At 43.8% G+C, this 18,313-nt stretch overlaps 1 long non-coding RNA gene across 1 annotated transcript; it reads right to left on the reverse strand.

Moving 5' to 3' along the window:
* Nucleotides 1–1,247: 1,247 nt before the first annotated feature.
* LOC308590953 lies at nucleotides 1,248–16,568 on the reverse strand. The gene is made up of 3 exons (XR_014009966.1): nucleotides 16,384–16,568; nucleotides 2,930–3,184; nucleotides 1,248–1,491 (listed from the first exon to the last, which is right to left on the reverse strand). It is a non-coding gene; the product is annotated as an uncharacterized lncRNA (long non-coding RNA).
* Between the last annotated feature and the right edge of the window lie 1,745 nt (nucleotides 16,569–18,313).

The following is an 18,313-nucleotide window of genomic DNA, read 5'->3' on the forward strand; positions in this document are numbered from 1 at the left end:
ATACAAGGCCTTATTGAAGGTGGCCCCCTGATTATACCTGTGAGGGAGAGCTCTGGGTACTGAAATCACCCCAGGAGATGTCGCTCAGCCAAGAGCCTCAATGAGAGAGAAGCCCCAGATGCTACCTTTGCAGCCTGAAGATGTCATTCTGCCCTCCCCTCCTGAAGACTCCATCTCTGAACTCTTGGCCTTGAAGAATGTGTACAGTTCTGGTTACCTCACCTCAAAAAGGACATTGCAGAGTTCAGGAAAAAGCAACCAAAATGATCAAGAGGGTGGAGCAACTTCCCCTTTGAGGAAAGGTTGCAACTTTTGGGTTCTTTTTAGTTTAGAGAAAAGGCAAGTAAGAGACAACATAATAGAAGTTTATAAAATTATGCATGAAGAAAGTAGATAGAGAAAAAATTTTCTCCCTCTCTCTTGACACAAGAACTCATGGACATCCAATGAAACTGAATGATGGAAGATTCAGGACAGATAACAAAAGGTACTTACTTGTATAGCATATAGAAAAACTATGGAACTTGCTTCCACAGGAAGCAGTGATGGCCAGAAACTTGGATGGCTTTAAAAGGGAAAGCCACAGTTAGTGGAAGCCACAGGAGCAGAGAGCACTAGTGTGCCCAGGTCCAACTTGCAGGCTTCCCACAGGCTTCTGGTTGGCCTGTGAGAACAGGATGCTGGACTACATGGGCAATTGACCTGATCCAACAGGCTCTTCTTATGTTGTTAGAAGCCTCATCACCAACTGCATTGGAGCCCACACCTGAAGATTTGAGCAGGGCCCCTGAAACACCAAGAGCTTCCCCAGAAGTAGAAGAACCATGGCCTATTTAAACTCAACATAGGATTCAGGACTTTGCTGGAGAAACACCCTGTACGCCTGGTCATGAGTGCCTCTATCCAGCCTGAACTTTTCCTAGCTCCACTCGGAACTGTTTATGGACCTAAGCTGAACTCATCTCCCAGTTGTTGTTGTTTTTGGTTCTCCCTCCAGTCACCATGACAGGACTGCATCATGTACCTCCATGAACATTTGGTCTTTGGAAAACCTCAGAAAGATGACAATACCAATGATTAGAAGAAATGGCCACCTCTGTCCATGACCTTGTTACTACTAAAGGAGACAATTGTGCAGCATGTATGAGGGCCATGAAATGAAAAGCTTGGTAAGCAGAATCAAGAGAAAGACTACAGTAAGACTGATTTATAGCTCTGTCAAAATCAAGTTAGAAACTCACTTGTTTAGCCCACATTTGACTCAAGCTTTGCCGAATTTGCAGATTCCCTGTCACGACTGAATAGATGTCTGCCCACTGCAGTTCAATATAGTGATGCTTTGTCTGACTGGTTTCCTTCCCTCCAGTTCCATTGTTCTTCTCTGTATCCCACTTGCGGCATGTGCATGTTTAGTTAGAATGAGAAAAAGGAGTCTTTGTTTTTATTTATGTTGTTCATCCCATTGATTTGAATTTATTCAATGCTCGGTACCTTAGAAAAGTAAAACAATACAAATACAAATGTAATACACTTTGGAACTCCCTGGCAATTGACATCAGGCATGGACCTTTGCTGTACTCTTTCTGGCTCCTGCTTAAAACATTTTTGTTTCAGCAAGCCTATCAGACACAGAGATGCTGACATGCTTTTAAATTTTTTTAACCATTTTTAAATGTTTTGGATTGTTTTAAACTTTGTTTCTTGATCATTTTAACATTTCTTGTAAACCTCCAAGAGGCTTATACATAAATTAGGGCTGCCATATTTCAAGAAATAAAAATCCAGACAGGAAAAGTTGTTGTGCTTTCTTTGGGAAACTTGTTGTTGAGCTTTTTTGGGGACGTATGACAACCCTAACATAAATACAAATAAATAATAAAGCAATACAAATCTCAAAAATCTAGCATAAAACAGTACCAACATGAAAGTCCTAAAATGCAAGACAGCCCCATGGTCTGTTTCCCTTGTTGATTCAGCATCTTTCCCCTACCACAACAATCTTCTTTCCACTTGGTCATTTTTAGTTCTATCCAGTTGAGAAAGGAGAAGGAGAAAGTTCTGCTCTTCTGATGAAAGAAGACTACCTGAGCTGTAAGGTGACCTGCTACAGGGGAAGAAGACAATAAGAACTGACTGTCTGGGTTACCCTAGAGCCATCTGGTCTAGCATGTTGCTTCCAACAGTGGGCAGCTGAATGCCTCTATGGGCTTCCTCATCCTACAAGTGCAAGTGCAATGTAAGTTCTCTCCTACAGTCCTTCATATCATAAAGCAACCAGGTTTAAGCTGCAATTCAGAGGTGCAAATCTATTTACACAACCAACCATTCACACCAAACATATTCCACAGACTTCCCTTTCAGCAGCTGCTCCCACCAGCAGTGTAGTTGCTTTCCATGTTGGCATGGGAAAGGCTATAAGGCTGGGTGGGGGACCTCAGGGTCACCTGCAGCCCGCTAAGCCTCTCTAACTGGCCAATGGGACTCTCAACAGGCCACTCACACTCATTCAGGCCACACCCATCACTGGCTCCACTTTGCACCTTTTATGAGGGCTTTTTCCTGGCTGGAATGTCTCCTTGAACTCTGATCATGCTTCTTCCTTGCTTGGAGGACACAGAGGGGTGTGTGAGTGCGTTGAAACTAGCCTACTGTACAAAGGTAAATTTTACATTAATTGTGCTGCCTACTTTTGCCCCTGGCCACACCGACCACTTGCATGTGGCCCCCAGATTTCCCAGATGGTAATGTGGCCCCTAGGCTGGAAAGTACCTCCCAAATACTCAGGATAACTGCCATAAGAACATAAGAAGAGCCTTTTGGGTCAGGCTAATGGCCCATCTAGTCCAGCATCCTGTTCTCACCGTTGTCAACCAGATATCTATATGGGAAACCCACAAACAGGACCTGAGCACAAGAGCATTTGACTCACCTGTGATTCCCAGCAACAGGTGTGATGCCTCTGATAGTGGAGGTAGAACATAGCAAAGGAGCCTGGTAGCCATTGATAGCAATCCAAGTTGGCTCCTCCATCTGGTTTCAGTATACCATAAATATCAGAGCTGGTTCTCACATCACTTTAATGTATGATGAGAAGTGTGGACCAAAACATCTGGAGGGCACTAGGTTGCGGAAGGCTTCTCTTCTGCCATTTGTTATGGTAAAATTTAACATCCGGTCTGCAGAACTGAAGGCAAGGAGATAAATTAAGTTGTAGAACATTTTTTCCACAAGAACTCTAATTTTGGTAACCCGACGTAAAGAATGCATCTCTTGATAGTAGGAGCCAGAGGAAAAGCCACTCAGAGTGTAAGAAATCTTGCAGATGGCACAGCAATGACTTTGACATGTAATCCAACACAGCATAAAACTAAATGAGTTCTGTGGGACTTTGAAATTATACTTCCATATGGCTGCTGTTAGACTGAGTCACCAGAGACTGCCTTCAAGTTTTGTCGAACACTGCTTATAATAAAAGTTTATCATCTAAGAGAGAAAAGTAGATTACTACAATAATCTTTGAAAGGGAGGTGGAGTCTATTATCAAAGGAGTTCGGTTAAATATCCCTTGTTAACAATTGCCACTCAGCTGGAGACCCGGCCTTTGTGTCATGCAAATCTAGTTGTTAGTAGCAGCAGGTGGCAAAATTTGATCGAAGGACAACAGAGGGGCAGCTGTAGACAAAATAATGCAAAATTCAGCAGCAGCAGGAGGAGGACACTGATCTGCAAAGTGTGCTAGTTCTGGCAAAGAGGGTCTGGCATCTGGATGCAATCTGTCTGGGAGATGCACCTCTTTGCCACCCTAAAATGAGACACCATCCAAGCACAGACGGGTGTTCTTTGCAGTATGGCAGCAGTAGGAAATTAAATCTTACTGGCAGCTGGATTCTAACTTCCCCCACTCCAGAATTTGCAACCTCACAAATTCCATTATGAGAGGGATTGAGGGTTACATGTTGCCTTTATTTCCCTTCTTCAAAAATTCCCTTCAGAACTTCAGGAAGAGTGTATCCAGCTACTCACAGCCTGAGCAGCTAGTGTGCAGGGCTTCTTTTCACTGCACCTATTGATACATATAGATCAGTGCTGTTTACAATGGAGCCGCCATGGTTTTATTATGTACAATTCCCCCAGGAGCTATGGAATGCCATCAGGTCTCCTTGCTCCAAGGAGACTTGTTCCATGGGATGGCAAGAAGCCCCATATGCTAGCCACTATGGCTGACTGGAAGGGGAACAGAGACAATGTAAGCATTTTCAATTGTCTTTTAAATGTGTGTTTCCTGGCGGATTTTCATAGGTTTTCCATTAAATACCCACCTGGAAATTGGATGGACTTATTTCTGTCCCCTCTGAGAACTTGAATGGGTCCATCCCACCCTCCCCTGGACAGACTCTAGTTTATCAACAGCCTTCTTAATATGTGGTGCCTATAACTGGGCACAGTTTAAAATGGGAGGTTGTAAAATCACAGTAAATGCTGCTGTATACTGAACTGCTACCTTGAACCCATGGCCTTGCCAATAATGCCACCAGGACAGGTCTTTAGGACAGAAGCCCAGGGCCCAACTCAGCAGTATGAGCAGGAAGGTCCCCAAATGAAGCAGTGCTTACCACATTTTAAAGTAAGGCAAGTAATACACATTACCATCCAGAGAACCTCTTCCCCTCTTTGGTTAAGCCATAAAGTCCAGAGTCTAAAATGACCTACCTGCACCACAGGATCAAGCAAACAGACAGTGGGGGTGGAAGACCTGTGACAAAGGAAAAGGCGGTGGTCTCCATTTGATACACAGAAGCCAATTGGGTTACTAGTTAACATGGGTGATGGGGCAGTGTCCTCCATTGCACCAGGCTAACTTAGGGGTGTAGGGAAGAACGCATGGCAAATACAGCTCAGTCCTTGTTCACCACTCCGCCTGGTGGCTGAAGTAGCACTGGCATGAATCACAAGAGTGCATCCATGCATAGGCACACAAGATGCCTGATGGTGTTTGTAGCCTGGACTGGCTGTCTCTCTGTCTTGTTTCCTAATGTCTTTGACATGTTAAGGGAAGGCAATTAGGTGAGGTAGCCAGACAACCTAGACCAACAACAAATAAGCATCACCAACACCTGGGTGCTGGTTCAGGAGATTAGGAATGGCAGGTGCAGAGGCTCAGGGGAACCACTGGGGAAATTGCTACTATTACCCCACCCATCAGCACCCCCTAACTAAGTAAGACACTCAATATACTGTGCGATCACTAGGGATGTAATTTCATAAAGCATTCATTGTATGCAGCGCTGTTTCCATTCTGATGCAGTTTGTCTTCCATCAAAACCTACATTATTCCTCTGTGACTAAATTGCATAACTTACATAATTAACTATGTAAGTTACCTTGTCACATATGTTTTCCCATCCCATTCATTTCAATTCAATGAAAGCACAATGCAAATAGGGAGAGGGGATATGTTGTCAATTACACATTGTTTGTATTCACTAGGCTGATTTGCATTCTGGACATGGGATGAATAAGTGCACATTGGCAATTTCTGCTTCCATTTCCGTCAGTATTCACCGGCACCCCAAGTGATCACCGTAAATGGCAGCACCAAAAGCAACATTTGAATGGCTTCTTCTCCTCCTTTGCTACCCACTGGGAGGCCGAAAATAAACTGGCATGTGAAGCTGTATTTCAGCAGGTGACCTCCTGTGCCCCCCTTTGGCTTAAAAACCCACCGGCAAAGAAAAAGAACATTGACTGCTGCAATCAGCTGAAACATTTCCAACGATAAAAAGTAATTATTCTCTATCAACTGGGAAGTGTAACTTTAGACAGCCGAGGACTTTACAGACCACCCTCTTATAATTGAAACACAGGGAAAGGGAGCCATCATGATGATTAATATAAATTCCTGCCAGAGGGACTCGGAAGAACTCCGCATGGGGTCAGGGACAAATTTTTATACCCAGAGCAATCGCAACACTGTGAATGTTCATTTTGAACTTTGCAAGCTGAGCCTACAGATCTCTTTTATTGCCACTCAGCTGTTCCTTCTGCAAGAGTTTTGCGTGTGTGTGTGTGTGTGTGTGTGTGCGTGTGTGTGTGTGTGTGTGTGTATCCACCTGTATTGCAAATCAGACAAGGAGGCAAAATACAAAATAAGTGTAAGGTGCCTAGTGGTTCTCAAGATTCTTTTTGGTACTCCTGCAAACTTTGGTGTTTTGCCATGCCTCACAATACCACCCTCTTGTGCATGGAAGGCACTGTTTGGGCTGCTTAAGCAATGACACTCAACCTAAGCATTGTAAATAGGCTGTTATGGTTGGGCCCAGAAGCTGCAGTGGATTAAGAGAAGCAAAACTATTCTGCATTTCCAAATGCTTACAAGGCCGCTGGAGAATAGTGAGCCTATCCTGGCAGTTATTGCTGTGGCATGCTAACAACAGGCCACGTGTCATGGGACTGAAGAATACCATCAAATTTTAAATATCTCTACAGTCATATCTCTAGAGAGTCTGGCACTGTTTTCATTTCTGCAGACCTTCCTTTGACTTCGCAGTAACAAGAGGCTGGGATTCTCAGGGGAGCAATTGCTTCTTAAATGTCTGCCATTTCCAAATCTTCTCTGGATGGTAGTTTGTATTTAGCTAATTAATTTAGAGTTTGCACAGAACAAAACCCTGATCTCTGCTGCACCTTCGAGCATCCTCGGGAAGAATTGCGAACACAGTCCTTTCCCCCCACCCCTTAAAACCATCATTCAACTTGCAGAAAGCAGCATAGAAGAAAATAAAGCACAGACAGCTCTGATAGTAAGGGAGATAAAGCAGCTCCTTAAACTCAACGGAAACCATCAATTTTGCAAAATCATCAGAATTTGTTTTAACACAGTTGTCGCGCGTGCATTATATATAGCAAATTGCAAACCTGATACGATATTGGGGAAAGCATATTGCTCTCTGCTCAGATAAACACATGAAATGATAACCCTTTTCATCAGGGAGGCAAATAAATACAGTGTGTGTATCTCTCAAACCATAAATCCAGTTATTGACTAGGAATTATCAACAGCAGGTTATTTGTCCCAGAGGATCTCACAAAGCTTCCTTAGGGAGACTGTCCAGTTAGGGAACAGCCATAGTTCAGTCCTAGAGCTCATGTTTTGCTTGCAGAATGCACCAAATCAAATCCTCCACATCTCCACTTTTTAAAAAAGAAAGGAAACATTTAAAAAATAAAGGAGTAGGTATCAGTAACAGCAGCCAGAGCAAAAAGGAAGCACTTGTAGCCAGGAAGTCAAAGAGGCATATGACAGTAGACTGAGGTTCATCTAACAGAAAATACTCCTCTGGGCCTACTGGGCATTGTCATGATCATTACACCCCCAGATGACTGCTGGAGTTGTAAAGAGCCACAAACACAACCCACCTACTATGAAGGTGCCCAGTTGTCAAAACCTTCTGGAAGGGCGTACAGACTAGAATTAATTTGGTCCTGGAGTATTGCATCCAGTTCTGGGCACCAGAGTTTAATAAGGGTATTGATATGTGCAGAGGAGGGTGACCAAGATGATAAAGGGTCTGGAAATCAAGCCTTATGAGGGAAAGTTGAGGGAGTTGGGTATATTCAGCCTTGAGAAGAGAAGACTGAGAGGTGATGACTATCATATCAAATATCTGAAGGGCCGTCACATGGAAGCTGCAGCAAGCTTGTTTTCTGCTGCTCCGGAGGCCAGGACACAAACCAATGAATTCTAATTGCAAAAACAGGAGATTCTGACAAAAAAAACCAATAAGAACTTTCTGGTGGTAAGAACAGTTTAACAGTGGAATGGACTCCCTCAGAAGGTGAACTCTTCTTCCTTGGAGGTTTTCAAGCAGTGGTTGGATGGCCACCTGTCAGGGACTCTTTAGACCAGGCATCCCCAAACTCAGCCCTCCAGCTGTTTTGGGACTACAATTCCCATCATCCCTGACCACTGGTCCTGTTAGCTAGGGATGATGGGAGTTGTAGTCCCAAAACAGCTGGAGGGTAAGGTTTGGGAATGCCTTCTTTAGACATTGCATGTAAATGTTTACCCTCAACATCGACTATTTTCATGCCTCTAAATCTAGGTTCTTCACAGAAACAGTATACCTACGGAAATGTGTATGGAGAGAAATATGTCTACAACCCAAAGGCAGCAACTATGCAGGCATATTTCTCCCAAGTCACTAAAGCAGTTAATTAGTCATAACACTAAATCATTAATGTATCCATTACCTCAAAAGTCAGGGGAATGATATCGGTGATGGTAAGGGTCATTTTGTATGCAAGTCATTAACCCAAGCTAGACTCAGGTCAAAAGGCCATCTCTTTCCATCTCTTTCTAAAGTCCTTGGCCCAAATGCTTATCTGGAACATGGTCCAAGAGTGGCAAGCTAAGAGCTTTCATATTCCACCTCACTGTTTGCTGTTGTTATTCCCATATGTAGGTTCTGTAATTCCACATATACTTACCCAGGCCCTAATATTGTCATCTGAGGCCCTTATTCAGTTACCTCTGTCAAAATGAAAACCACTATGTGGCTAGAACAGAGAAGGCCTTTTCAGTGTTGGCCCTGCAGTAATGGAACACTCTCCCCAGAGAAGATCACCTGGCTTTTCCATTCATAAATATTTTAGTACTTGCTAGACCTGTTGTAATGATGCTATGGATTTATTCTGCTTTCACCCTGTTGCTGATTTTAGATTTTATTTTTATTTTCTATGGTTCGATTTTTATTTTTATTGTACTTGTAAACTGCTTAGAAAACATTTGCAACTGGGTGGTATCAAATGATTGGACACATGGAAAAGCATACCCTCCAACATTTGTCTGATGAAAACAGGGACATTCGATTCCATAATGATAATCTTACTATTTATACTCCACACATCTTACTGGGTTGCCTCAGCCACTCTGGGCAGCTACCAACATATATAAAAACATAATAAAGCATTTAAAAGAAACTTCCCTATACAGGATTGCCTTCAGATGGCTCTGGGGTCAGATAACTCCATACCCTCCAACATTTCTCCAGTGAAAATAGGGAAGGAAAAGCAGGGCATTCTGGGATCAAATCCGAAACCAGGGTGGCTTCTCTAAATCAGGGTCGTCCCTGGAAAATAGGGAAACTTGGAGGGTCTGGCAAAGCCTGTCAGAAGAAAAACGTCCTCCAAATGTTTCTGGAAAGTGCAGCTAGTGGGTGTTTGTCATTTCTTGACAGGGATGCTATTCCACAGAACGGGCCAGCCACACTAAAAGTCCTGCTCCAAGTTGTTAGGGAGTGGGCTTCTGAAATCTGTGGAATGTGCAGAACAAGCTCTTTCACAGACTGCAGCGATCTTCTGAGTGTACAAGGCAGTCAAGTATCATTATAGTTATTGTTGTTGATGCTAATAATATAATAGGTAGATGCTACATACTTTCAGTTTGAATTTAGAACACCAGACAGCAAGGAGGGTAATAAAAAGAGAGAGAAAGGGCTGGAGTATAAGCATGGAGGTTATTAGATGAAAAGCTTCCTTTGAAACAAATTATAACTTACAGCTTAGGCTCAACCCCAAATTATTGCCCTTTGCTAGAAGACAGTCTGTAAATGCAAGATGGGCCACCACCTCTGGAACAACCTGGCAATCAGTAAGATTGCTGTTCAGCTGTAATAAGCAGGCTGCATCACACTGGGATACGGGAGGGTACATGGATTAGTCATCGGACGTGATGGGGAGAACCACCCCCATATGGATTTTATTTTTCCACTTTCCTAACAAGCATGCACCCCATCAGATCCTGAGCGTGCAAGCGACTCTCAAAGAAATATTTGGGGTTGTAGCAGACAGCTTGATGAAGATGTTGACCCAGTGTGTGGCAGCTGTGAAAAAAAGGCAAATTCCATTCCATGCTAGGGATCATTAGGAACGGAATTGAAAATAAAGCTATTGATATCATAATGCAGTTATACAACTCTGTGGTGCGACTGCACTTGGAACACTAGAATATTTGGAGTTTTGGCTGCCTCATCTCATTATGTTCTTATGTTTAATTCTTAAGACAGACCATTCTGTCCAGTTCCTTTCTTTAGAAGGGCAGGGTTAAATCCTACCTTGGCTGTGTGTGCCTGTTTTCAGTAGGGAACAGGGGTGCACAGCCAAAGCAGCAGAATTTAACCCTACTGATCAGCTTGTAAGCGGGGGTTAAAACAGTCTGGCAGTATTCCATGAAAACACCGGCTAAACAAATGCTCCTCACCTACATTTTAGTAGGACTTTGCAGGACCTTCAATGAAAGGGGAAAACATTTGTTTTAGGAGTACCTTGCACCTGACCTCCCTATGACATCAAGTGAGTAGCAGGCTGACAGCTCTGTCTACCTGTCAGATATGGCCCACAAGACCAGTCCTGATAAGGATCTGGCCCAGGGATACAAACAGGTTCCCTGCCTCCAATTCAGACTTATTTGTTTATTTCCTAGAATTTATATACTGCTTGATTGTAAAAAAAAAGCCTCACAGCAATTTACAATAAAGATAATGCAATAAACATTAAAATTACCAAGAAGAATTCATAACAATAATTTAAGACTTCCAGAAAGTTAAAACAACAATAAACTAAAAACAGATTAAAACGTGCAATACAATGAAAGCGCCTCCCTGACATCAACAGGCAGGGAATTCTGAAGTATAGATGCTTCCACACTAGAAGACTTAAGTTCTTACAAATGCAGCACAGGTATTATGTGGTAAAAGGTAAAGGGACCCCTGACCATTAGCTCCAGTCGCGGATAATTCTGGGGTTGTGGCGCTCATCTTGCTTTACTGGCCGAGGGAGCCGGCGTACAGCTTCCGGGTCATGTGGCCAGTACGATCGGCAAGCCCCAGGCTCTGTAGTTTAGACCACAGCGCCACCCGCGTCCCATGTGGTAGCACTCTCCAAAAATCCTAAGACCTTCAGCCTTCACTTGGAAACAGCAGGGAGCCAAAGCCACTCTGCTAGCAACCAGGCATTTCAGGTACTGCTTGAACATTGCTTCCACTGGCATGCGTTTAATCAACACTGCGTTGGGTTTCCCCATTCTTGTCTCGTCATTTTATAAAGTAATGTCAAACAGCAAGCCCTCGGATGCTTGGCAGAAGCTCTAAGCTAGACCCTATTAGAGATATGGGAGAGGGGGAGCAGTTCCCAACCCTCCTGCTACTACATAAACCACAACAGGGAGTATTAACACAGGTAACGAATGTGTGAGCACAGCCAGAATGTAGGGGATCATTACCGGAGAAACACAAACAAGCATGAGTCATGTTTCTATAGCAACCGGAAGACGTGGGGAGAAGCTGATGGTTCATCGTGGCAGGTGATAATCGACTAGAATTTCCTCTTTGCTGGGTCTCCTCTTTCAGGAGGTGGTGCATTGCTCAGAATTGACTATCTGAACCCTGATACATCTTTGGTAGGAATGCCCCAAAGTTCAGGGGGTTTGACTCACTGTGTTTTCAATTATATCTGAGATTTTTGCAACAGGGTAGAGGCTGGGCTTACCTTCCTTTCTGATTCCAAAGGGCGAAATAAAGATCTTCCATGCAAGACACTTGTCTGACACCTTCTGACTGTCACAAGCATGGGAATAGCACTTGACTGGAAGGCTGCAGAGGGATGTAATGTGTAAACGGTACGACAGAGTGTGGAACCTGGCATTGGCCGACAGGCTTAAGCAAAAATCTAGAATGGTGAAACTACCAAAGACACATTGGAGACTGATTGGTTCTTCTTTATTTCTTTTATTAAATTCCAATCCAAGGAGTCCAGGCCTCCTGCTATTCAAAAGTCCTTCTGGAGGGGCTTTGTGGCTTGATGAAGTCATGTATAAGACATGGAAGAAAGGAGAAATTACGAAGGAAGGGTATATATGAGTAGTCAACAGTTGAAGGGAAAATGTCAGGTGGGCCTAAGCTCAGAATGAACGCAGGCTTGCAAAGGAGGTCAAAAATATTATTAAAAGTTTTCTTCAGCTATGTTCGAAGCAAGCTGGAGAGCAAGCAAGTACTAGGTCCCTTGCGTGGAGAAGATGGAGAAATGCTATTGGGTGACAGAGAGAAGATGGAACTGCTCAACCCTGACTTTTCCTCCGTCTTCACTAAAAAGGAAAGGGATATCCAACCTGGTGATATTGGAATAAATGGTGTAAGAAGGGAGCTGCAGCCCAAGTTAGGAAAAGAGGTAGTAAGGGAACACCTAGCTACTTTAAATGAATTCAAATCTCCAGGGCCTGATGAGCTGCATCCAAGGGCGCTAAAGGAGCTTGTGGATGTAATCTCAGAGCCTTTGTCTGTGATCTTTGGGAATTCTTGGAGAACAGATCAGGTCCCAGCAGACTGGAGGCAGGCAACTGTTGTCCCCATCTTCAAAAAGAGGAGACCCAGGTAACTACTGTGCACTTGACATTGATACCAGGATATGTCCTACAATTCCAGGTTCGGGTTTCTGCTCAGCTCTGAATTTCAGTGGTTGGCTTTGGGCCAGTCGCTGTTAGCTCAACATAGTTTTACCTTAGACTAACCTACTTGTCTGGGCTGTTGTGAGCATAAACCGAAGCTTGGAAGAATGGTGAAACACTAGAGCAAGAAAATAATAATTTAAAAAAACTCGTAGAAAGGATGCCCACCATTGAGCACCAGTGTGCCATTCATTTCGGGGATGGCAGGGAAGCTTTCACAGGAATCCCAAAAGAAAGCAATGACAACGATTCACAGATTTAGTCAAGCAGGTTAGTACAGGTAGGATACATAAATAAACAGAACAAAAACTGAAGGAGGCATAAGATAAATCATGCACTCTGAAAGTCGTGAGCCAGCCAGGAAGCATGAAATGCAGAGGAGAATTAAAGAATGAGGGTGGGGTGGGGTTCTGCTATGGTCTGGCTGCTGATCTTTGATCTATGAATTTCTGGCAAGGGTAGAAGTAATTATCTGAAGCTAGAATCAAATTTCATTTCTGATCCAAAGGTGGCAGTGCCTGCTAACGTGTTGGGAATCCCTAATGAGCAGCCCATCAGGTTATGGAAGGTATTATCTTGTGGAACGATCTTCTCCTTGGGTAAATCCAATCAGTGACAAGACCATTTTGTCACTGGAAGTGTGTTAGGGAGACCGACGGAGAGAAAATGCAATGTTCCAGATTCTAGTACAAAATCACAGGAGCTGACATCTGTGTAATAGGGGTGTTTTTATTTTAAAAACAAGTAGAACTTCCAAAAGAAGTAATAGAAATTGAATCTTAAATTCACTTTTTAGTCTGTCCACAAAGTGGAAATAAAAAGGAACTTACTGTAAGTGCTATAAAGAAGAAAGATGTTTATGGGTGCATGAATTTGGGGGATGGGGTGATGATAACCTGGCATAGATACAACAGATCTATTTGTCATGCATTCTTTGCAATGACCAAGAGATCTGGAGATCTCCCTGGAAAGGGAGCAGGAAGGGATGTGGGTACCAGCACCATCCCAGAATTTTAGAGTTGGAAGTGCCCAGGGAGGACATTTAGTCTAGTCTCCTACTCAATGCAGGAATCTTGCAAACCACAAAGTACAGTCGGTTGCCTCACCTTAAAAAGGATATTGCGGAGGTGGAAGAAGGTTCAGAAAAGGGAAACCAAAATGATCCAGGAGATGGAGTATCTTCACTTTGAGGAAAAGTCACAACTTTTTTAGTTTAAAGCAAAACTAAGTAAGAGACGATGTTCAAAGTGTGTATAATTATGTATGGTATGGTATGGTATGGAGAAAGTGGATAGAGGAAAGTCCCTCCCCCAACACTGGAACTCATGGACATCCAATGAAACTGAATGTTGGAAGATTCTGGGCAGAGAAAAGGAGGTACTCATCCCCCGGCACATAGTTCAGCTATGGAACTCATCCCTCCAGGAGGCAGGATAGCCCCTGACATGGTTGGTTTTAAAAGAGGGTTAGACAAATTCATGGAGGGAAAGACTATTGATGGCTATGAGCCATGATGGCTATGTCGGAATCTCCGCTCGACCGAGCTACTCTTCCGGTCGAGTCTTCGGAATCTCCTCCAACGGTGATTAATGACCTAAGCCTTTGATGAGGCTCCAGGCACGTGCCCATTATGCAGAGTATACAAACAGCAGCAGAAGGACGAGAAATGTGTGCTACATCGCTATGATTTATTTCTAACTATGCAGACAGAAAAGAATATACATCCTCTCTCTGTGAAAGGCAGAGAGCAACTGGAACAAAGAAAACAGGAAACCAGTAACATCAACACCCGTCTCCCGTCTCCCGTGTGACTCCCAACAATCTGGAATGTAAACAGAGTCTTGTGACTCCAAGCACTGCACAGTGGCATAACAGAAACCTAACAGGCTATGCTCTGCCTCCACAGTTGGAGGCATGAATGCTTCTGAATTCCCACAGTTTATGGGAATTAGAAGTGGGGAGAGTGCTGATGAACTCAGGACCTGTTTGAATGTTTCTCACAGGCATCTGGTTGGCCACTGTGAGAACGGGATGTTGGACCAGATAGGCCACTGGCTCATCATGTTCTTCTTATATTAGGTTCTTAATACTTTTTGCAGGTGGCCAGCCAGCCTTTGCTCAAATACCTCCAGCTGAGGAGAGCACACCACCTCAAGATACCACAATATGCATGGGAACAAAAAGACGATGATCTGCTGTGAGACGAAGGAGCACTGATCCTGCCATCTGCCTGATCAACCATCAAACCTGGTGGGAGACAAACCTAGGCTGAAGTAGGTGTTATCTGACTACTTCAGGGACTGGATGCTTTGAAACCATCTGCCCAATGAGCCAGGCAGCTATGCTCTAATTGGCACATATTTCTTTCCATTAAAGCCCGCTCCCTAAGTTTAAAAACGAGTCCTGGTTCCCCTTGAAATATGCAAGACTCTTGTCCCTGCACTTGGGGAAAACTATAAGGACGTCATTGCACACGGACCAACACTCTTGCTGTGTTGCTAACTGGAGATGTTAATTAGGTATGTCTTTTTTTTTTTGCATACATTATTGATAATAACAAAATTAAGCTGTTGGAAGCAGATGCCTTATCCAGCCCCAGCAAGTGTAGCAGTTCCTAAAGATATGTGGGTCTCCTTCCTGCCAAGATATTTATAATCACATTTTTTGGATCTTTATGACAGTTTTTCAACAAAATACCAAATTGGTTTAGAGGAGGCTGGGAGCAGATGCCCACATTGCATCCTTAAATGAATGCTGTTTTGATAAAAATGTTTTATCTTCCTGACCCAGAAACACATGCATGCCCTGTACCAAGATAAGGAGTTGTGTTGTCAAGGGGCCTACTTGCAAATCTCTTACAGAAGCAGGAACTGACTGGTTGACAATCAGCTGCAGGAACACAAGGATAATCCGGGGGTAAACTGAGGAGGGCGGGTGATCTAACAATAAAGCATCAAGGTAATTGCTCTTCCCCTTCTGTTTGCAATCCCTGGCACACAGTCAGGGCTTGTCTGAGCACCTCACACCCTTGGGCAGCTTCTGGATTCCTTGTGTCAGGTCTCTGCTAGAAGAGTCCTCAGCAGAGGACCCAGCCTTTCACCAAGTCCTGGAAGAAGCTCCATCTGGGGGTGAGAAGCCAGGATGAGGCCAAGATTTTCCACTTGATTTTTAAAGCACTGCCTTTCCCTCAGACTTGGGAACCATTGCCCTCGATGTCAAAGGCTGAACTGACCCTGGGTATAGACACTAACTCCTCAGACACTCTCTCCTCAAAGAGCCAGTGTGGTGTAGTGGTTAAGAGCAGTGGACTTATAATCTGGTGAACCGGGTTCGCTTCCCCGCTCCTCCACATGCAGCTGCTGGGTGACCTTGGGCCAGTCACACTTCTTTGAAGTCTCTCAGCCCCACTTGCCTCACAGATGTTTGTTGTGGGGGAGGAAGGGAAAAGGAGAATGTTAGCCAGTTTGAGACTTCTTAGGGTAGTGATAAAGCAGGATATCAAATCCAAACTACTACTACTACTACTACTACTACTACTACTCTTCTTCTTCTTCTTCTTCTTCTTCTTCTTCTTCTTCTTCTTCTTCTTCTTCTTCTTCTTCTTCGTCTGTTTGCAGGATCCTGGCTCCATGCCCCCAGATGGATCTTGCTGTAAGGCCAGAGCTTCCTCTGACAAGTGATTGGAGAGAGAGGTTTGGAAGAGAGATTCTTACACTTTCATAGCACAGCTAAGCACAATGGTGATTGCTACCGAACACATTTAGACTTGGTTAGATTTGTATCTGCCCTCATCCACCTCGAAACAAACATTCCCCACATAAAATACTTAGACTAGAATAAATCACAGACATTTAGCTTTGCAAATAAGTGATTGCTTTACTCACAGAGTTTCTAGACGTTACAACAAACAAGTCTTCATCTGCTGGCAGTAAAACGAAGATGAAAAAGCTTCCAAATGATTGAAAAAAAAGAAGTGCCTGGTTTCCTTGCAAAAGGATCACGCAACCTTTGGTTTAGCAAAGATGCAGGCTTTAAAATCTCATTTTAGAGGGATTCAGTTCACTTTCAGGGCTTGTTTCAGGAAGCGCAAAGAGTAAAAGTCTCAGAAGTGGGGGAATGGATTGGGGGAACAGAGACTGCTGTGAGCCTGCCAAGCCACACCCACTCTGGTAACTTGAGCTCAGGGCTCAAGTTAACCCTTTCATGCATGCAAGGTTGAGTCAGTAATTGCATATTACAACAACGAGGACTTGCCCAGGTGAGTCATGACACAAAATAACTATATCCTGCTCTTTCCCAGTATTCAGAGGCACCCTGCCTACTAGTAATTGCATAGAATCATCAGGACCAGTAGCCACTGATAGCTTTGTCCTTCATACATTTGGCAAATTCCATTTGAAATACCAACTAAGCTGGTGGGAAATCGCAACACCTTGTGATGTCGTGATTCTGGAAACCTATTCCAGAAGTTCATATTGCACCATGTCAGATGCAGGGAACTTTTGTTACTTCAGTTGTTGCTGTACAACTCCAATCATCCCCAGCCATTGGCCATGCTTCTAGCTGTGGTTCAGCAACTTGTGGAGGACCAAAGATTTCCTGTTCCTGCACTATATGAAGAAGTATTTTCTCTGATCTGCCCTGCATCTCCTGCTAATCAGCTCCACTGGATGTTCCCTTTGAACATTAGAACATAAGAAGAGCCTGCTGGATCAGGCCAATAACCCATGTAGTCTAGCATCTTGTTCTCACAGTGGCCAACCAGATGCATGGGGGAAACCAGCAATCAGGACCCGAGAACAAGAACACTCTCCCCTCCTGTGTTTTCCAGAAACTGGTAAGTAGAAGTGTTATTTCCTCCAGCTGCGGAAGTAAAGCATAGCCATCATGCCTAGTAAACACAGATAGTCCTGGTTGCTAAAATTGTGTGTGTGTGTACACATACTCTCTAACACACACGTCCCTATTTTTGGATGCTGCTTGTGGGTGTAGATATGGGTGTTGTCAGGATGACCTTCCACACTTCAGCTGCACTGGCTCCCGGTGGAGTACAGGATCAGGTTTAAGGTGCTGGTTTTAACCTTTAAAACCCTATACGGCCTAGGACCCTCGTACCTACGGGACCGCCTCTCCTGGTATGTCCCACGGAGGACCTTATGGTCTTCAAACAAAAACATCTTGGAGATCCCAGGCCACAGGGAGGTCAAGCTGGCCTCAACCAGAGCCAGGGCTTATTTGGCTGTGGCTCCAATCTGGTGGAACGCTCTGTCACAAGAGACTAGGGCCCTGATGGACTTGACATCTTTACGCAGGGCCTGCAAGACAGAGCTGTTCCACCAGGCCTTTGGCCAAGGTACAGTCTGACCCCCTCTCTCCTTCTGTAATCCTCATAGAACTCTAGCCCAATGGTTGCCATTAATTTGATTCTGAATTGATTTTAGAATGTATTTTAATTAATTGTACACTGTGCTATTTTTACTTGTTAGCCGCTCTGAGTCCGGCTTTGGCCGGGGAGGGCAGGATATAAATATTTTATTATTATTATTATTAGAAAAATTTACACCTTCTCAATTTTTATTTTTCCTGCTTTGCTTATGAGGAATAGATTCAAATATAATCCTTGAGATCTTTATTCACAACATCCAATCATATTCCCAGCATATATATTTTTCTGCCTCTTTCTTCACCCCATTCCTTCCCAACTACTGGGACATGCTAAGGACAAACTTCCTAAACATAAACTCCTAATAACAGAATGCAACCCAAATGCTTCGTGGATTTTGTCTGCCCTTTGCAACACTAAAGAGGTTACTC

Source organism: Podarcis bocagei (genome assembly GCF_964188305.1).
Source record: "Podarcis bocagei genome assembly, chromosome: 7".
Classification (NCBI taxonomy): Eukaryota; Metazoa; Chordata; class Lepidosauria; order Squamata; family Lacertidae; genus Podarcis; species Podarcis bocagei.